Below are 22,353 nucleotides of genomic sequence, written 5' to 3' on the forward strand. Positions count from 1 at the left end.
CTCTCCAACCCTCTTCTCCATCGATCATGTCGCCCTCTAGTCGAGTCCATCCTCCCGCATGCCTCATTTGAACATTCCACCGAGTATCATTCACATGTACCCACCCTAGTCCTCTTTCAATAGATCTCCGGACCTCGAGATGAAATTGAAAGGGAACGAGTGGGGGCATGTGATACCTAAGGCGGATTCAAAATTTTGAACCGGTGATCATAGCATCCGCAAATCATATATAAAGGGTATTCAATATTCGTTTCGTTTTTGAACGTACAATATACTCCCTCCTATCCTTTCTACTTTACATATAAGTTTTCTGTGCAGTCAAAGTATCTCTACTATGATAAAAAAAAGGTATCAACATTCAACAACGTCCAATCAATATTGTTAGATTCGTACGTACTCCTAGATTTGTACTCGAGATGGTTTCCAATTTGACTATTGAAAAGATTAATAGTACTCCTTTCACATAGGTGAGTAAGTCATCTTAGGCTAGCCATAGTGGGAGTAACTTAGGTAGTAACATAGCACATCCCAAGACATATATGCTTATGTGGCATGAAGTTAATGAGGAGAGAGGTGCTTGTGGTAACATAATATGTTACCATAACATAACACACCCCAATACAAAATGAGTCTAGAACATAATAAATGAAGGCTTGCATGACACTACACTTATGTTACTACCCACTATGATGGTAGTACATAGACTAGTAACATATGCATGTTACTAGTCTAAGTTACTATGCACTATGACTAGCCTTAGGCTGTGCACCGTGACCAAGGAGGAGGGGAAAACAAGAGACATTAATGTTTATTTGCTAATTAATACTACCTCCATCCTGGTTTATAGGCCCCCTTTGTAGTTTGTGTCAAATTTTGACTAAAGATTTAACTAACAAAATGTTAATGCATGTCAAGAAAAATTATCTCATTGGATTCGTATTTGAACATAGTTTTCAAAAATATAATGTTTGGTGACATGCGTGAACATTTTGTTAGTTTAATCTATGGTCAAAATTTGGCACGAAACACAATGGGGACCAATAAATCCGGACGGAGGTAGTAGTATTGCATGCAATGAACTAACCACTGCATGTCATGTTTGATAGTCTCAGGTCATTAAAAGCATGCACACCCTCATCTCTTATTGGTTGTTATGCTAAAAATAAGAGACGAGGTAGAAGTTAATACACTGCGCCTAGTACGTGTTTTGGGATTATTTGGTTTTCGTAAGATGACTTACACACCTAGACGGAGGGAGTACATGAGATGTATAATGTGAAAATTATATCATTGGAAACTCCTTTCAGATACGAAATTGACCGTATGCTTTGTGTAAGTTGCATGTCATATATTATTACTCTAACATTTGGTCAAAGTTAGCCTCGAAAAATGCATTAGACCCTGTACGCTTTGTGTAAGTTGCATGTCATATATTACTATTACTATAACATTTGTGTAAGTTGCATGTCATATATTATTACTCTAACATTTGGTCAATGTAGTATAGTGGAAATGGATTCTCTGACGTAGGTATCCCTGCCTTACCCTCCCTTTCGGTCACTTACTGGCGGACCCCATGCTTGCTAGGCCCCGCATGTCAGTTACTCAATGGGTTCGGCCACGTCATGGGATCCTCATCTGTAGTATACTCCCTCTGTTTTTATTTACTCCACATAAAACGGAGGGAGTGGTGGTATAATAAATGACGCGGGCGGGGGAGGGGGAGGGACGTCGATTTGCTCTCAACTGCGGTCCCACAAGCAAGCGAAAACGCAAGACGAAGCACGTTCCATTCTGTGAGATATGTGGAGGGTCCAGCGTGCCGGGCTGCAACGCGAACGCGACAAGAGCGATGTACAATCAAAACCGATTGACCGGTCGTCATCGGAACCACTATTCACACCAGAACCTTCGCTGCTCGGCCTACGCTAGCCACTGCCCTAAAACCACACCAAATCTCCAGCCCATTCTCCCACCTTTCGATCCCCTAGCCCGCATCAAGCGTCCCCTAGTTCGCCGGAAAGCCATGGTGCACCACAAGATCACTTACTACAAGATGCTGACACCGGAGCGCCGCGCAGAAATCGCGGCGGCGGTCGGCGCCACAGACCTCCGTTCCCAAGCTCACTTTGCGGCAGGCCAATCCCCGAGTTCTCTGGAGCCAAGCTACGAGGAGGAGGAAGCCGATCCAATGTTCACTGCGGAGGTCGCGACGCAGAAGGCCCCCGATGGGTATGATACGATGGACGTCGACTTCGTGCGGGCGTCCGAGTCCCCCATGGTGTAGGCGGACCAGCGGTTCAACATGGCGATACTAAAGGAGGACCGGGAGGCAGAGGCTCAACTCGACGCGGAGCGCGCGCATGCCGCTGCCATCGAGGCTCTCCTGCAGGCGGAACCGGATGTCGTGGATGTGAACCGGGCGGCGGAGGCTCAACTTGAGGTGGAGCACGCGGGTGCCGCTGCCATCGAGGCCCTCCTGTAGGCGGAATCGGACGTCCTGGACATGAACCGGGCGACAGAGGCTCGACTCGACGCAGAGCGCGCGGATGCCGCTCTCATCGACGCCCTCCTGCAGGTGGAACCGGAAGTCCTGGACTTGAATCGGGCAGCGGAGGCTCGACTCGACGCGGAGCGTGCGGATGCCGCTGCCATCGAGGCCCTCCTGCAGGCGGAACCGTACGTCCTCGACTTGAATCGGGCTGTGCTCTCGTCCGTGCAGAGCGCCTGCACGCTCCGCGTGAACGAGTAGCTGGAGGCCGAGGACAACCATGGTGCAGAGACACACGTCGGCAGCGACGGCTGGTTCGCGCCGGCAGCCAAAGACGACGAGGCCGTCTCTTTCCGCGAGCAGTGATAGTTTTTCTTTATGTTGTTGTTTTATGGATCTTTTTCTGTGTAAAAACATACTATTTGTTATGCAAGTCGCTTGACTTGGGCCAGTCTACCATTTCAGGCGGTTGGATGAATATCCTACGTCTCCTAACCCTTCTTTCCTTCTTCCTCACCTCTTCTTCTTCCCCAACAGACCACCGCGCGGGCCGTACGGATACTCCCCAACATGTGGTTGGATAAACATACTCTATGAACGAAAATTATGTGTCAGCGATAGGATGGCTAAGTTTGGTTTGTTCACATGCGACAGCACGTGTCAATGAGGGTGCGTTCCCTTGGTTGGGTTTGCGGCGTGCAGGAGCGATTGTGTGACGGTGCGGTGCGACTGCGGCGTGCAGGAGTGACCGTGTGAGGGTGCGGTGCGACTGCGACAGCCGTGCGCAAGTGTACCTCCTTCTCATTTTGAAAACTTTAGGCAAGCTTGGCAAAAATGTGTGGTGAAGTTTGGCAATGCAAGGCCTAGACCCAAATAGGATAAGTACGTACGTACTAGGAGTACTAGTGTAAAAAAAGAAAGGCGGAGTTTTCCTTCGATACAAATCCTCGTTTCACGTGTCAATTAATGCGTATTTTTTTCTCGAAAGACCAAAGAGCTAACCATCTCACTCGTCATCGCTTGATTAATGCAGCACCATGCAAATGAACCTTCTCACTTCCGCATGCATGCAGGGGATATTAATGTCCTTGGTTGCTAACCCCATCAATTTTGCCTCGATTAGTGTTAGTGGCCCTTTGCAAATTGTAATTTTGATATACTGGCCTTGTGTACAAAAAAATTGGAGGTAGTAACTATATTTGAATTCCTTGCCCATTGCGGTGACGTTGATGATTTTTTTTGTGGTTTGGCGAAGTGCGTTCGACGGAGAACACCATTGAAGGAGACCATGGTAAGTCGTTCGCAAGTGCCGCCTGCAAGCCGAGACAACTGCCTAATTTGCATCCAGGAAGTCCTTTACTAGTACTACTAGTAGACTACCCGTGCGTTGCCACGGGCTCCTGAAATAGTTTGCAAGAGTTACATGTTAACTTTTTAAGGTTTCGCCCCGCCATAGATCCAGAAGCCCACCACTGATTCTACCCCGCCTAGGCCGCCGCCTGCCGCCGCGCTGCCCCATCGCGTTCGCCTCCGCCTCGACCCCGCCCGCCTCCTCTCTGTTAGAATAAATCCGAGGCCATACCGTTGATCATCCGAGGACCAAGCAATCACATGAGCATGACACCGAGATTTGTTAACGAGGTTCACCGATATGGCTACATCCCCGGGGCCTGACTACGGGCGCTCCTCCCCGTGACACCGTCACAATACCGCACACCGCCCACCCGGGCGCCGGCACATGCCGCCGGCTCCCCCTTGCACGCCTGTGCTATTATGTTGGCATAGGTTACATCGTGTGTCTACCCCCGCTATATAAGAGAGGCCTAGGATACAAGTGTCCTATTAGAACACGACTCCATATCCTATCTAAACACAATACTACTCAGAGTCCAACTATAACCTACCTTGTACACAATATTCGACATAACTCTAACAAACTCCACCTTGGCGAATATTCTCCACCACCTTGAATTCGTCCATGTGTCAAACTTCCATGTACATTGGACTTGAGCTTATCCCGTGAGCACCGCTGCTAAACCAAAGACTCCATGTGACTCCACCTGCGACTTGTAGTCCCTTCTTCTCTTGACCACAGTCAACACTCGAGCAAAATTAAGTTCCTTGTTACTCTAGTTTGTGCTCCCAACTTTCAGAGTATCAGTCCAACGCCATCACACACTGATCACTGACCAGCGTGAAAGTGAACAACTCACATATTGGGTGTCGCACACAAGAGTTACCTGAACTCAACATCACCGCTCCTTTCTTGACCACATGTCTGAAACTTGAAGGAATTTCACCGTTGCTTGTAGTCATCCCGAGTCAAATTCGCAGTTGTCTCACCACATGTATGACCACCAGAGCCCTGGCCCATCTCCATGTCCCGTGCATACCGCACGCCTCACCGCTATTACCGCATCGAGCCTCCGCTGTCCTGGTTGAGTCTCAAGGGTCGTGAAACCACACCACTCAACCCCCACTGCAGAGTACCACCGATCATCACCGACCGATGACGAGTTTCACACTTCCATCAGACCACTGGGCTCCAGTCCAAATTACGTGTCCCTCGCTTTTTTCGCTGAATAGGCTTCGACTCTCTGAGCTCTTACGCCGTAGCCCCTCAATCAGCACCGAGTGAAGTCTTCCAGACTCCAGCTCCACCTTCAACATGACTCCATGATGGTTGTACGTGCCATCCCGCGCCCCGTTGACTCCAAGCTTCACGTGTACACCATCTTGAATCAACCCCGCACCATAGTCTTGTCGAAGCTACACAAGCCTCGGGCCTGCGCCACGTGTTTCCACGCCCAGAAGTCAGTCACCATCGGCATCACGCTCCTATGTCGTTATCACCGATCCCACCACCGTCTTCTGTACCAACCGACTTGCGTCGATCCGTCAGACTGCCTAGTCCGACCCAGCCGAACTCGTTCAACTGTACGACACGCTCCAGGCTCCCAAATTGTCTTCCGTGAATTTCCATCCATCACATGATAATTCCATCTTAGCTGACGTGACTTCCCGCAATACCTTCAAGCATCTCTATTGTGCCAACAAATCCGAGCTATCAACGCCATGCCCAAGTACACGAACAGCCTCCGCATACCAATAGCAATTTCCAACCAAAAAACTTTTGGTCTTCTCACGTAGATCCCTTGACACAAACTTTTAATGCTGGCTACTTGCCTTTGCCTTGCCAACGTCTACACAAGTTCTACTTCTGATGGATACGTATCGCTTGATTAGCTCCTGCCTGAATGCACCACACCACGACAGGTATTCACCAGGTGTTCTTTTTCTTCGAAACAAATCTCGCACGTAGTAACTTCCGAACAGCTGGCACGGGCCTTCTTCGGACACACATGGCCCCGCCTGGCCTGCCCACCAAGCAAGCACTGCGCTGCTGCTAGACTGCGCTTCACGATCGCTGCGCCAACGCGCACCTAACCAGGTCGCTTCCAGGCGCTGCGTCAATCGATAAGCCTGCTGCTTACGCTATACCACACCGCCGCTGTTGTCCGATTACCACCACAACTCGCTGACATTGTTGTTTGCTTGATTTCTTCCGATCGATCTCAACCATGCCAACACGTATTTGCGGAAACTTCCGTGTACACGATACCGACCTGAACATCAAGCCTTCCACTCGATCAATCTACACCCCGTAGCCTCCGAACAACCTAGCTCTGATACCACTTGTTAGAATAAATCTGAGGCCATACCGTTGATCATCCGAGGACCAAGCAATCACACGAGCATGACACCGAGATTTGTTAACGAGGTTCACCGATATGGCTACATCCCTGGGGCCTGACTACGGGCGCTCCTCCCCGTGACACCGTCACAATACCGCACACCGGCCACCCGGGCGCCGGCACATGCCGCCAGCTCCCCCTTGCGCGCCTGTGCTATTATGTTGGCATAGGTTACATCGTGTGTCTACCCCCGCTATATAAGAGAGGCCTAGGATACAAGTGTCCTATTAGAACACGACTCCATATCCTATCTAAACACAATACTACTCAGAGTCCAACTGTAACCTACCTTGTACACAATATTCGACACAACTCTAACACTCTCCGGCCGCCTCCGCCTCCGGTCCATCCTCCGCGCGGCCCCGCTCCGTCCGCCTCCCCTCCGGCCCTGCTTCGTCCGCCTCCTCTCCGGCCCTGCCCCGTCTGCCTCCTCTCCGGTTCGTCTGCACCGCTCCGTCCGCTTCTGCCCCGCGCCGCATGTTGCCGCCCCGCTCCGTCTGCCTCCGCCCCACGCCGCACATCGCCTCCCCGCTCCCTGCTCGGCCGCCGCCCGCTCCCCGATGGCGCCGAAGAAGACGCCGAAGGGAAAGTCCAGTTTCTTCGGCATGAGGGCGAAGCCCTCCGGGAACTTTGGACTAGAGTTCTCCGATGCCGGGCAGCGTTGGTGGCTCGGCACGTATCCCACCGCCGATGAGGCCTCTCGTGCCTACGACGTGGCGGTGTGGCGTGTCGGATGGCCGAAGACGGACCTAAACTTCCTGGAGGTCCAGTCCCAGGCGGTGGCGGAGTGGCCCGTGCTGCAGGGCATCCGGATGGAGGAGATGCCGACTAAGAAGGCGAAGAAGAGACCCGCGGTTGTTGTCGCTCCCAGCGAGAGCGACAAGGCGGCGATAGCTTGGTTTGCGTGATTTGCGTTTTGCTGCAAAGCCATCTCTAATGAAATGCTATTTGCTACATTTTTAAATAGGAAAATTATTCCGATGAGCCAGCCATAACTCAATAGACCAATCTCTAATGAAATGCTATTTGCTACATTTTTAAATAGAAAAATTATTCCGATCAACCAGCCATAACTCAACAGACCAATCCGAACCCACATTTTCTAAAGTAAAAAAAAATATTTCCTTTGATAGATCAAGATGCCAAAGTGTCGTTTGCCCGACTGCTATGTTCCTATACACGCAGAGCAAATTATTTTTCAAATCAAGGAATTAAGAAAAGGAAGAATATCATGATGTTCGTGGCACTTGCCAGGTCTGCCATGCTACCATGGCATTGTCTTTTTAGTCTCTACCCACATGCCGAGTTGAGAAATAATCTTCAGATATACCCACTGCTAACACACTCACGTACATAATGACCCTTGGCTAATTGATTTGGCTGACTGTTAACACAAGCACACAACACACAAAATCAGTCAATCGCCACACGAGTATGCATTGTTTACTTTATTCCAATTGTGATGCAATCGTGACACCTACAAGCCCCGTCCGCTCGCCCGTCACGGTAATTGCCTACTCGCCGCTGGTGCCAACCTCTCGACCTCACCACCGCCGCTCACCACTCAATTTCCACCGGCTGCCCATTGCCTCTTGCGCCACCCGCGCACTCGCTCGGCCCAATGTTGTTGATTGGAATGCGGGACTGAAGGTAATCCATGGACAGGTTTTAGTTCTGCTTGGCATCAATCTTTGGTACTTGTCAATCCATCTAACGCACAAAAAAATCGACTCTCAGACAGAAAAGTGATCTAAGTCTATTGATGAGCACAACAGTACATATCATCCCATCATGAAGTTGCCATCTCTCACACTTGATGATTCTTGTTATTTATAACATGTACACCATCGGGCGATTGCTTTATTAGAAATATATTTACACAATATGATCAGAGCAACATCAAGGAGTCGGATGCTGGTGCACAGATTCTCCTCAAATTCCACATGCAACCCTTGTAGAGAAGAACAACATATTTTCCATAGGTGATTTTTGACCGAGCTCCTACAGAAAAATTCAAAGAAATCATGAGGAGCATGGAGCCAAGTAAACTAATCATAGTAAATCATGAGAGGAGAAGCCTCTCAACCTACTACAGGGAATCGAGTCAACATTAATTCGTGTAAGAATTAAACCGTAATGTAGATCAACAACCCAGTAGTTGATAAAATAACCCTGACACAACCCATTAATACAATATATGGTCATAGGAAGTAGATTGAGATTGTGCAGATATCATGATCTACGAACCGTATCTACTCACCAACAGAACCTCCTCACATCACAAAACAAATGTTTCATCAACAGAAACTCTAGCGAATGCCAATTGGATTATATAAGTAAGATAGAGACATAAAAAAAAGAAAAGATAATTCAAAGAGTATATATTCTATTTTCTTACTTGACATCACAGAGAATGCAAGTCAAAGATATTGCGATACATCTTACCCTTCTATAAATTGACTGCAAGGCACAATCCCCAGCAAAATATACAGAATGAATTGCTCCTATGGTCCAAGTATTGCATAAATAGTTATATACAAACTATTCAACAGTGAGCATAAACATGGCATGTACTACCAAAATCCCTTGGATATGGAGCTTAGTCTGCATGTCTATTTGTTTTGTTTCCATAGTACAATGTCAATACTTGTTTCCCTAGTACAATGCCCGTGCGTTGTCATGGGCCTTTTAATTTTTTTTCTGATTGCATACATAAGCATAATGCATTTCCAATTTCACATGTATAGAAAAAAATTACAGTAACAATCAAAAAATGTATTTGATGCAATGTATTTTCATTATTCCACTCCACTTGCATCTCCTAGTAGAACGCCGTGCGTTGCAACGGGCTATATTGACGACTTCTTTTTTTACGTCAAAGCACTCTTCTTTTCTCCCATTCTTCCTTCCCCCAATTAAAAATGTTTCTCGGAGTGATATGTGAATGGATAAATTTACACGATACTAAAATATGAAGGACTAAAACCATATTTATGGAAGAACATTTCTACAACACATTCGACATGAAACTTATGGTGTTTGATAGATTGGATAAAACACGATGCTGACTTAGCACCAAATCTCATTGATAGTTCAGAACATGGTTGTCATACCATTGTACCTGAAAGATTTGTCTCCCCCTTCCTCGCTCCCTCTCTAGTAGCTGTCTCATGAGCCGGTTGTCATTGTTGCTATTGATGGCGATGACAATAATGAGGAGGAACACCACAAGAGCTAGATGTTCTTGACCTCTTCCCTATGGTAACTGCCGCCTCTGCATTGGGTGTCGTTCATCAACACCACCGCTGTGCCAGCTGCTACTTGTATAGAAAATAAGAAGATAGAAACTTTGTGTGTTGGGTCGCCAGCTGCTCATTTGCTTGTATGATTGTGGAGACTGCGCTAAACAAGCAGGTCGGTAATTGTACTCCAGCTTGAATGGAGATGCACCAAGTTCACTTGATCCACCAATCAACTTTGGACTGTGGATCCCAAGTCCAAGAACAAAAACTCGCCGAAAGTCTGCATGTGTATCCAACAATCATGACATGTACTCCATATGTAAAGAAATATAAGAGCGTTTAGATCACTTCTTTAGTGATCTAAACACTCTTATGTTTCTTTTAGGAGGGATTATGGACCAAAAGAAGAAAATAAACATTGCATGCTACAGAAATGGATAATAAAATCTATCTGCATGAGATGCCACATGAATGTCACAAACATAAGCATAGTTTCGATGCACACTATCTCATGTTGAATGTTAAATACAGGTTTGTGCACGTTGACTTTTGCTGGTAGATGGAGATACTAAGATGAAAAAATGGTCACACAAAAATTGCTTTTCAGATGTTAATATTACCAAGACTAATCCATGAATAAAATGTATGCAACTATGAACAGTAAAGATACTTAAAATAGTTACTGGACTAAACTTACTGATATAGAGCTATCAAAACCGGAGCCAAGGCTCAAATCTTGAATAACGATCAAAGCAGACTTCAGCCTTGTGGTTGCCGCATAGGCTCACCACACTGACAACACCAACTCTCTTCCGTCTTCTCAGTTTCTTGAAAAAAAATGATACTGCTATTTGCACATTAGGAAGTAAATTATGCTTCAAGCATTACTTAAACCAAATCAGCAATATGTAGGCTTAAAATATCAGCAGGCATCCACACAGATTTCTACAGCTGAAATATAGTGTTGTGATTTGTGTACCCACAATGCAGAATAACCTATTGTTCTATTTGGTGGTTAAATAAATAAACATTATTGTTTTTGGCTAGTGCCTGTAGAGCTACTAAATGATAGTCAGCGTCACTGTATATTTCTAAGAAAGAAAATTATAAGACTTCATTGGTTGTAAATAACGCTAATTGTATTGGTTGCCACCAATGTCGACTTGAAAAGAAAATTATGGAGCTTCAGTTCATATGCATCTAGTCATATAAAAAAATAAGAACACATGCTTCAACTCCTGTTAGTTCAGTCACAAAAAAATCATTACCAAAAATCAGAAGACAAAGTATCATTGTTATATTTGTTGACTTGATTGATTACTGTAGGTTAACACACCCAACTGGAATTAACCTGCAATAGGATAAAAGAAATTAAGATTTGAGACGTGTGTTATAGGGTTCATAGAAGAGAGAAGAGGGAGGTACCATATCAAATCATTGGTCGCACAGTTTGACATTCAACTTTCCATTTTCCAATGAGACCTCAAGGATTCATATACATAAACGTTGATTGATATATCAGGTCCAACTCCCTGTAACACATAAAAGTTACTGGGAAGTCAACTAAAAAACAATTCTCAGCAGAAACATACGGCTTACCAATAAGGTGGACCAAAGGCCTTTATACAATCCTCTACTATTCTCTTCTCTACAAATTGTCGACAATGTGTGAAAGATGCCCTTGTAATACCTAGTGGTTTTCTGCAGAATTTTATAGACATGAAAGTTTAGCTTACTAAAACCTGTTCCTTTGGTCTGTAAAGCTACATTGGATGAAAGCGTTAGGTAAAGATGCTCTAAGTTCTAACTGGAAGTTATATTGATTGATTGGTTGGCTTAGTGTTATTCACAAATCACGAAAGGAAGAAAAGCATCACCTGTGTTGTCAGGTGATTTCGAAGAACATCCAATGGGTAAGTTACAGATGCAGGTGTCACTCACGCTAGACCACCACCAAGTAAACATATAGACACTAACATAATTTGGGCCGTCCATTCCGTGAAGCTGCAACTATATTTCAAAATTTATAAACCTATAACAAAAAAACATAGTCGTGAGAAATCTTGCAAGTTAACATACTAAAATTCAGTGCTGAACTTTTTGTATCGCTCATATCAATAGAAGCTGATGACGGAATAAGAAAATCAATGTATAACTTTCACAAGATTGCCTTTCGAATATGCCCAAAACATTTCTTGTTGAACAATCCACGAAGCCATGTGCCATATACTACCCTTCCTTAGAGCTGCAACATCTGAATGCATACCTGCCACCTGTCGGATCAGTATGCCACAAGCTCATACAACAAACTTTATCATCAGCGTATGGGTTATGTGACAAAAAATTTACTGTATTCAAGAACATTTTCGCGAGATTGCAATTTTGTAGCTATGAACAGCATATGGTACATACAATGAATCCACAACCAAGTTGAAGTTTGGACCATGATTGGACAATACAGCGCAGAGTGTTGTAAATTAACAACAATAATAATAGGCCATGACTGTCAACCAGAGATATATTGTTTGGGGCAATCAATTCAAAGCGAGGGAAGAATATATATCACATTCAGGGAACTTAGTTGATATTATCAACATACAATTCCTTTGAAGAATCTATATATGTGCAGTGTGAAAGCAGAAGGAGTACAGCAGCACCATGAAATAGAAGAGAAATATTCCTTCACGCTCACAATCCGTGCACACGAGAACGCCGGAGATAAAAGAGGGGGCGGAAAGCCTATTACCTGCAAGAGGATGGAGAGTGGCGAGGATCGAGATGTAGATCTTGCCGACCACGCCGGTGAGGTGTGCGACGGTGATCCAGCCAAGGAGCCGCTACGCTTGGCAGGGGAAGGCCCCGACGACGCCATGGAAGAGGAGACGGTGGCCGCCGCCAGTCGACGGCAACGGGGACCTGGCGGATATAACCTCCATCATCCCAGACACACCTTCATGGTGGGCATCCTCACGGCCCCTTGAAACCGCAGCAGCTTCTCCTTGCATCCCCGTCGCCAGATCATAGCAAACTGCACACACGCCCGAATCAGATCAAGATGCGGAAATAACCAAACCAGAAGAAGTGGAGGAGGGATTCGTACCTAGTCGAGGCCATGGACCAGAGGGTGATCTGCGGCGCCAACGCCAGATCGGTCATCATGGCCGCGGGCGAGGGAGGCGGCGGCGACCTCGTTCCCCGGCGGCGGCGGCGGCGGATCCTATCGGGGCTGGGGCGTCTCCTCTCGGCGGCGGCGGCGGAGGTGGGTCCTCTCGGGGCTGGGGCGTCTCCTCTCGGTGGCGGCTCCTCTCGGGGCTGGAGGCTGAGATGAAATAGACCAAGATTGAGATTTGTTTTACGTGCGGGGTGAGATACGAAAGGAAAACTAGACAAGATCGAGATCGCACAGTTTGCCGTTTTTTTTTTCGCTGGTTAATTTTCGCCAGTTTGTGCTCCGTGGTTTATTTTCGATCCTTTTAGTTAATAACGACGGAAGTTTGGGCGTGTGTGGGACTTGATCGCGGGGTTTTTCTTGGTTTTTTGTGGCTGAGGGGGAGGTGGAAGGAAGTACTAAAGAATTACCAAAAAAGACCGGGTGAGGTGGGACGAAAATAAAACCCGGAACGCGACCTACCAACTGAGACATTAGGAGTAGAGACTACTAGGAGTACTACTGCGGTGAGATGGTTTCTTGAAGAAGACGATGGAGAAGCGGAGTCAGCGAAGAGTGAAATGATGGTTGCTTCGTCTGTGCTTTGTGATTTGATGCCTCACTGCTTTGTGATTTGTGATAGAAGGGACAAGGGAGTAGACTATGTGCTCTATACTGTACTACATGCGTCCAAGCATGGGAGAAAGAGGAGAGACGTTGCATTTTTCTATTCCTTCAATCAATCAATCAATCAGGGAGCTTCGGTTCCATCTTTTTGGCTTTGGCAACACCGTCCACAATGGTTCCCACGATGCCAAAAGCTATTTTCACATTTGGCTACACATTGTGGATGCCCTTAACCGTACCACTTGGTTTTGCTCCTGTGTGCTATCTATACAAATCTCTATTAATTTGATCTAAAAAATTATAGAATCAAAGATTAGTAAAAAGGAGATGATTTTGCCGCGCGGATGGCGGGGGAGGTTTCTTATTTTCGGAGGACGTTGTCCTGGCTGTTTGCTAACATGCGTTCCCACGTGTCAGTGCTTTACCATGCTGATCTGCATCCCACATGAGGCAGAACAACGGCAGAAGCAACACGTGGTTAAGTTGAAGAAGATGAGGGAGAAGCAGATTCAGCAACAAGTGAAATGATGGTTGCTTCGTCCCTCCAACTTCTTTTTTTAGCATTATTACTTCGTCCCTCCAACTTAACTGCGGGAAAGGTGCAGCTTTGTGATTTGATGCCTCATTGCTCATTACTACGCCGGCGCCATGACTGGGGTGCTTCACCCCGGCTGCTCTACACTGTATTCCAGTATGGCACGTGGACCCGGTAGCTTGATGTCCCACATGTCGGCGAAAGGGACTAGAAGATTTATGAAAGCGAGTGCTCCACTCTTATGACGGAGGAGTAGACAACACGACGGCCCAGTGAACTGTCACTTGTACTGTATAGTACTATAGTTTTGTTGTTTCGCACGATCCATCGATACAAACCCGATTAAACAGGAAAGGGCGGGATTTTTCCCACGCGGTAGATGATACTGGCCATACATTTCAAAGGCAATTTTAATGTATGCAAATTGAATAATTATAAGTAACAATATGATATCTAGTAAAACTAAAAACACATATGATTTATTGTGTTAGAGTGTAGTAGTAGCGTTGTATTGCATAGTTGTTAGATGTAACATGCGAGAACATGTAGATATGTAGTTTTGGAGGGCCTACAGAGAGAAAAGCGTAATACGGTCACCGAACTTCAGAATAAGCTGATTACGGTCACTATATACATTTTGCGGTGATTATCCGGTCACTTGCTCACAGTTCAGCATCTGATTGCACTCTGTTGATCGGCCAAATAGTCTGCGTGGCGCCATGTTCACTAGTTAAATTGACCACGTTCCTTGTGGGTCCCACCTATCAGTTCGCCTAGGGAAAGGTCAGATAAACACAAATTGACGCAGGCGTGACAAGGATCCAACCCGTGTGCGGGAATCACCTGGTTGTGTATGTGTTTGTCAGGGCCTGATGTGTGCGCATGCACGTGTAGGTTGAGCACTTGAGCGTGAGAGTGTGTGTTGGTCGTGTGGTGTATTGGTGTGTGCATGCATGCGTGCGTGTGCGTGTGAGTGTTGTGTGCGTGCGTGGCTGCATGTGTACGTGTGAGTGTTGCGTGTGCGCGTGGGTGCATGTGTTTGTGTGAGTGTTGCGTGGATGGAGTTCGTGTGCATGCGTGCGTGTGTGTATAATCACCACACCAGCTCTTGTGTGTTAAAACAGACGGCTCAGCATACCAATACAAGGCCACTTTGTCCGCTGTGCCCGCGGTCATGACTTCGAACCACCGTCAAAATATTTTTTTGTCGTTTGTTTTCATTCTTACTAGCAAGATGCCCGTGTGTTGCACGTAACATCAAGATGCATTTGTATGACTTGTTTATCTTGTGAGAGAAAAGGATGAACGAGGGAAGGCCTTATTTGAAAATGTGGAGAGGTGTGTGGGTACCTTTTTGCAAAATTGCCATAGTTTCTTTCCTATCCGTCAGATATAAATCGGACGACCTATATTGCAGGATGGCAGGCACACCATCATCACCAACTCTATTTTTTATAAGAGTGTATTTTATATTTTATGTATTTTATAATAGTGTAGATGTAGAGTAGATACAAGTCGACAGGTGGGCACGATGGTAGTGAGATAATGTGATGCAACACTAGAGGTGCCACGTGGAGCGTTTAATTGGTCAACTAGTCATGTCATGAGAAAATACAAAGTTGTGCGGTGAGCTCGTGACTGTATAATAACCACTAAACGTAAACGGTGACCGTAATGAGTGGATTATGAAGTCCAATGTATGTATCGTGCTTTTGCTTCAAATATAATGATCATCATTGCATATATCGCGAGAGAAAGATGAAACACGCGTGAATTTTCTGGGGGCTTACTTTTAGAGGTCCTAGAGATAGTTTTGTGTGCATACGTGAAAGGGGCGTACGTGGGGGGGTATGCGATGGAGAGAGAGATGCTCTTCATTTCTCTTTATTATGACTAACTTTGTATATAGTATAAAAATATACAAATTCACAGTGCGGAATAAATATCATTGTGGGCACCATGCAATGCAAATTAGCGTTCGTACTCCTCCATATAACTTTGTAATGTTGTATATATGTAGAAACTCTAAAATAATTTTTTGGCCACACTTTATCCAAAAGGAATGTTGTATGCGAAATAAACGTGAAGAGAGGGCTTTTTAGATCAATGAGGTACGTGATGTAACATGTGGGAATGTGTAGTTGAGTCATTTGGCGGGGCCTAGAGAGGTATGTGTGTATTACGTATTCGAGAGAGGCATGGATAGAGGGGCCGACGAGGGGGCGGGGCGTGGGAAAGATAGCATGAGAAATGAGAGTGGTCTAGAGAGAGAGAGACGAATATGACGTCACGACAAGAGATTCCATTCCCTTGAGTGTGTATATGCAAGGGGGGAGGGAATAGAGGTACCAGGAGGAATTTTCTGTGTGTGTGGTGTTTGTGTTGGTATCTGTGGGTGTGAGAAGATAATGAGACATGGGGGCAGAGGGTGTGTCACCGCGTGATGTCCGGTGGGTCGAGGTGAGGCCCTTCGGTCGGTTCCGTCCTGTGCCACATTGGTCGGCCCATGACACATTTAGGAAGACCCATGGATGACTAGTCGTACAAGACAAAGATAGTAGAATTGTGAAGGACTCTGTGTCCACTGACAAAGCCGGCTAGGATTTGTAACCCTACGTTCTCGGACTAAGGTAACCCCTTTATCTATGATATTACTATTTATCCAACCTAACTTTAAGGGGCATCCTACAGAATGCTCTGCTAGAATCATACTCGTCGACTAGGAAGAGAGGTGTGAGATAATGCGTGAGAGACAGGCGTAAAGATTATGTGCGTACATGAGACATGTAGGCAGGTCCATGTATATAGAAAGGGTGGATGAGGATTGTGCGTGTGTATGTTTGCGAGAGGAAGAGTGCTTGTGATAAAGGTTAGTGAAAACAGTTGTAAATGGTTACGAGAGGGAGGGAGGGTTATATCTATAGCATGTGTGCGAGAAAGACACCTCGGGAGAGAGTGTGTGAGCATGTGTGTGAGACCACCGATGGAGAGTGAAACTACACGTAAAAGACTTCTCTACACATTGATTAAAGATATAAATTGTATCCAAATATTCGGATGGGATCATGATATTTGCAATTCGCGTAAGGAGCGGTCATTGATCCATCAGACATCTAGGTTCTATCGAATTTGAACATGTCTATGTTATTATTCGACACAATTGATCCACATAGTTAGTATTTTGAACTCCAGACAATGCATCGCTTTAGCAATCGAATATCGAGTATAGTTCATGTTGTGTGTGTAAAGCACATTATACATACGAAAGTTACACAATGGACATTTATAAATAGCTACCTATGAACTAGCATTCATTTGAATTCAACCTAAGGTGGTTTAAAAAAATCGAATTCAACATGAAGTCCATTCAATTATTTGAATTTGATATCATGGCATTTGTAAACCATACCTAAACTATGGGGGTACCAATCTTTGCTCTGATTTTGTACATAATAGCATATGTAGTCATGTACAAAATAGATTCAAATTTAGCTCCTCCATTCCAAAATAATCGTAGTTATAGGATTTTCAAGTGTCAAAATTTCAAAAGGAAGCAGATATTTTAATGAAGTTTTCAAACATACAAGGTCAAATATAACGTTGTCTATTTAGGTCATTCCTCATAGTTCAAGAGTACTCTAAAGGTGAATGCTTGTGTTTCAAAATTTTGAATGAAGCGCCAAAAGAGCCTCTACTCGCACGAAACCGCGTGAGACCAATGTTTGGTAGTACAAGGAAATTACTTTTCTAATAACTCCGACCCGTGAAACCTACCGGCCCAACGTCCAAAGGTCTAAACACGGGTAGGTTTGTAGCTTCATCTAGACGCCACGCAATCGCCTCCTAAAAACATTCATACACAATGGCCGCCTAAGCACACATGCGCGCGGCCGAAATCGCTCCCGCACTATTTGGGACACCTGGGATTACCATCCTACCCCCGACCCGCAGTAGGTCCGAATTTGAAGAGCGGGGCAAAGTTTGTACTTTCCCCAAATTTCAGACAAGCGCGTCCCATCTTCTATTCAAAAAAGCCAAAAACAAGCGCGTCCCAGACCGAAACATGGTTCCCCCCACCTGTCCGATTCCCCATTCGTACTCCGTGGGTGCCAAAACTACCTCTCCACCAGCCGCGAAACCCCGGCGTCCTCCGTCCGCCATCCCATCCCACCCATCAACCGCCGCCCTCCTCCATCACGCCGGAGCCGATACCCCAACGTCGTCGTCCACCGCAACCTTAACCGCAACGCCCTTCACGGCTAGTAGTTGAAGCCAAGGCCAAGCCGTCCATACCTGAGCCAGTTCAACCACGTCGTCCTGTGCCTCATCGCTGCCGCTCCAACTTCGCCACCCTGCACCGCACCGGAGCTGTTCCTGCTACGCCGTCCTTCGCCACCTCAGATCTTCTTCCCCTCCGCCGACATACGGCCACGGCAACACAGTCAACAATTTTGCCATGGGTTCATCCAAGCCTGCACCCTCCAGAACTTCGGTTTCCCCGGTAAAAAGAAGAAGATCGGCGCGACATGTGGAGGTGACCACACCAACAACCGAAGAAGGTACTCCTCTTCCCTTATTCATGCAAATCTTACGTCTCTGGTTGCACGGTATGCATCCCATAGAAGACACTAGTTGACCGCTTCTTCTTGATACTAGATGTTCCTAGTAACTCGCAATGCACAAGGTTTCTCCTCATATACTATTTCACCTTAGCTAGAGGTCCGTTGCCCCCCTGAATTTCAATTTCTGGCCAGTTGATTCCCAATTAATGGAAGCATTCCCCGGCGTAACAGGCGCTAGTACGACTATTACGCCGGGGAAGCAGCGCCTTGGTGTTTATCTTAGGGGCGTGTGCGACCTAGAGCTACTGGCGCCTAATCTGGAGGTCGGCCGGGATTAAAGGGATGGCTTGGGGGCGCTGCCAAGCACGGCGGTCGTGTGAGGTCGATGGGAGGGCGGGGCGGCGGAGGCACGGGTCTGGGCCGGTGGTCGCTAGCTATTCGAGAAAGATCATCAACAGTGACTGGCGGGAGGTAGACGAAGGCCATCTGCCCGTTCCTTATAGATCGGACGGTTCATTAAAAAAAATCGACTAACCTATTTATTTTAAGTCGACCGTTATCTTAGATATGACCACATGTGGTGGTGTCCTGGAGGAGTACCTGCATTTCCTGTGCTCATATATTACAAAATCATACGGAGTAGAATCTAATATTGTTTGCCATGCAATGTTGTAGAGCTATCATATGTCTCCTGTCATTTATTTTTCAGCCACCTGCTATCTGCTACTTTTACAGTGCACTAGTTCTGCACACACTTCATCCATACTCTCACTATTGTGTTTTTATGCAAGGGTATTTCAGAGTCTGCCGAAAGCGAAGCAAAAAAGAAAAGAGACAAGTCATGCCAGCTTTCTACGCGGCTAGGCGCGACACTTTACAGCGCTTTAAAGGGTGCAGTGTCAGCAGATGGAGACAGTAAACGTTGCTCTGGAGTTGATGACCTCGCTAGCAATGAACCACCATCCCAGGTGCTTGCTTTAACTTCGCGGTGTCATATGTGGTTGCATGTTCCATATGGTGTCTAGTTTGTATTTGAAAGGCTGAAGTTGGTCTTTATTAAGATAAGGAAAGATTATTTTTACATGAACCACCATCCCGTGAGCACCAGAAGACAAATAGCTAGTCAGGGCACTGGCCGAGCCAGTGACAAGCCCATCAAAGACATGCATCACCTGGAAGCCAACTAAAAAGCCGCGATGGTGGTGAAGCAGTCCGCCTCCCACCAGGCTCTCAGGTCCTAGATGATCATGTTCACCACTCCAGCCGGATGTCTGGCTTGTATTGCTCCCAATTTGGTTAAATTGCATCTTCTTAGCTTACACATTATACCTTTGAATATGACATGCCTTTCTGTTTTTGGTACATACTACTACATCTGTGTATTAACCATGTTCTTACATCAAACTAATGTTCTTGTGTATCCCTCATCAATCACTTATGACGAGGCAGGTAGGCAAGGGGACTACTCCTCATTTAAAGAATGCAGCGTCAGCCTCCCGACATGATTCTCAAGAAACATAAATGCTAGATGAAGATAGTGAACATAGCTCTGTAGTTGATTACAACATTTCCCCTACACTAGCATCGCAGGTGCTTGCTCTAACTTGGCAGCGTGATATGTGGTTGCATGTTGCATATGGTGTCTAGATTGTAATTCTTCCAATCTGGTTAAACTGCATGTGCTATTCTGCTTAGCTTATACTCCTGTAAATGTGACATTATACCTGTTAATGTGACATGCCTTCCTGTATTTAGTACATAGTACATCTGTCTATTAAGCATGTCCTTACATAAAACTATTGTTTTTTTTGTATCCCACATCAATCAATATGACGAGACACCTTTAGTATATGCAGTGCGATATTAGTTGCATCTTCCATATGATTTATAGCATGCGCCGCTTCTAATTTGTTGAAATTCCATTTATGAAGGGACGCTTTTAACTTGGCAGAGTCATATTGGTTGCATCTTTCATGTGGTGTCTAGCTTGCATTGCTTCTTATTTGCTGGAATGGTTTCTGCTTAGTTTACACAAACAGTTGTGAACATGCCATGCCGTCCTATTTTTCGTACATATTCCATCCTGGTATCATGTGTTTGCCTTACATCAAAGTAGTGATTGTCAATATCATGCATGAATGAGTTCTGAAGAGAGAATTTTATTGCTTTTTCTTGTCGGTTTTACTTGACAATTCAAAATCAATAAAGCGGAAGGAAGTTACCAAGGCAGCGGATAAAGGTGCTCCTTCTAAACGGAGGGCCTCTACAGTTTCTACTCCTCCACACCCCCAAGATGATTTCCAAGACAACACATGCATAGACACTCAACAAAGCTATGTTTATGATGGGCATGTCTCCCCTAGTGCAGCATCACTGGTGCTCCCTCTAACTTGGCACTGTTATATGTGGTTGCATGTTATGTGTGATGTCTAGCTTGTATTGCTTCTAATTTTGTTGAATTCCATCTGCTTACTTTACACATTATACTTGAATAAGACACGTGTTCCTGTTTCTAGAACATACAATATCTGTCTATCACACCATGTTCTTGCATCAAATTACTACTGTTGTGTAACCTGCAACAATCACTTATCATAAGACACGTTTGACTTCGGAGTGTGATATAGGTTACATCTCACATTCTTTTCTAGCTTGTACTACTAATTTGTTGAAATGACACTTATGACGAGACAATTTTAACTTGGTAGAGTGATATTCGTTGCATCTTTCATATGGTGTCTAGGTTTCATTGCTTCTAATTTGTTGAAATGCCTTCTCCTTAGTTTACACATCATAAGCTGTGAACATGCAATGCTGTGAATATGCAATGGCACTAATGACGAGAGACCTCTAACATGGTAGTGTGATGTTGTTTGCATCTTGCATATGATTATTTCTTGTACTGCTTCACATTTGTTTAAACGCCATTTATGTTGAGACACTGTTAACTTGGCAGAGCGATATTTGTAGCATCTTTCATATGGTGTCTACTTTCCATTGCATTGCTTCTAATTTGGTGTAATGTCTTCTTCTTAGTTTACACATCATAGTTCAGGTTATCTCTTCCGTCTTGTTTTTCATACATATTACATCCTCCTATCATGTGGTTGTCTAACATCAAAGTTCAGTTCGTCTGCATCACGCATCAATTTGTTCTGAAGAACTAAATTGTTATTTGTTTTTCTTGTCGGCTTGAATTAACATGGCACAGAGAAAGAGGAAGAAACACATAATGGCAGGGAATGAGAAGCGGATGAATCCTGCAGATTCTGCTGGTACTGATGGTGCAATAGAAGGTGAAAGTCCAGCGGAAAATTCTACAAACACGGCATCCCATGCTACACGACCTGCAAAAAAAGCCAAACATAAACAAATAGTTGCCACCAAACAAGCAGATACAACCCTAGTTCTTGCAACACCTACCACAGTACTACCAGCTGCACGACATACTCGTGCATCAACTGAGCTAGCAGCATGTTCCCAAGCTCCTTTGCCACCTGACACTACTTCCCAAGCACTCTTGACACAAGACGAGTTGGCAATATCAGATGAACCTTGTGAGCTTCAACAGCAAGAAGGTAGTTGCTGGAGTTAAGTTACAGTTGCATGCTTCTTTATATGTAGTCTCACAGTTTGATGTACACTAACACTTCCTATGTTTGTTGTTGGACTAGCACCTACGCGCAAGAGGAAACAAACATCAGGGATAATGCTCGATAGGTTAACTAAATCTAGAGGAGGAAGAATGGAGATCCGTTTTGAGGAAAGTTTAAAAAGGCCACGTGATGATACAGAGTCAGCCAAGTTAGTATCAGAGGCAGCGGTTGCCGTTAGGTGTCATGTACGTATCCTCCCAACATGGATTCAGTACAGGAATGACAAAGAAGAAACCTAGTTCAACACCTTCGTCGACCATTTATCTGTAAGTATGGTTATGTATGGAAACTAGTAATATCGTCTAGCTCTGTCCCATACTTTCTAGGTTGCTGATAA

General features: G+C 45.4%; 1 pseudogene; it reads right to left on the bottom strand.

The window, feature by feature from the left end:
• Positions 1-10,755: 10,755 nt before the first annotated feature.
• LOC119292514 lies at positions 10,756-12,360 on the bottom strand (annotated as a pseudogene).
• Positions 12,361-22,353: the final 9,993 nt, after the last annotated feature.

The sequence above is a fragment of the Triticum dicoccoides genome, chromosome 4B, assembly GCF_002162155.2.
Source record: "Triticum dicoccoides isolate Atlit2015 ecotype Zavitan chromosome 4B, WEW_v2.0, whole genome shotgun sequence".
NCBI classification, from domain to species: Eukaryota; Viridiplantae; Streptophyta; class Magnoliopsida; order Poales; family Poaceae; genus Triticum; species Triticum dicoccoides.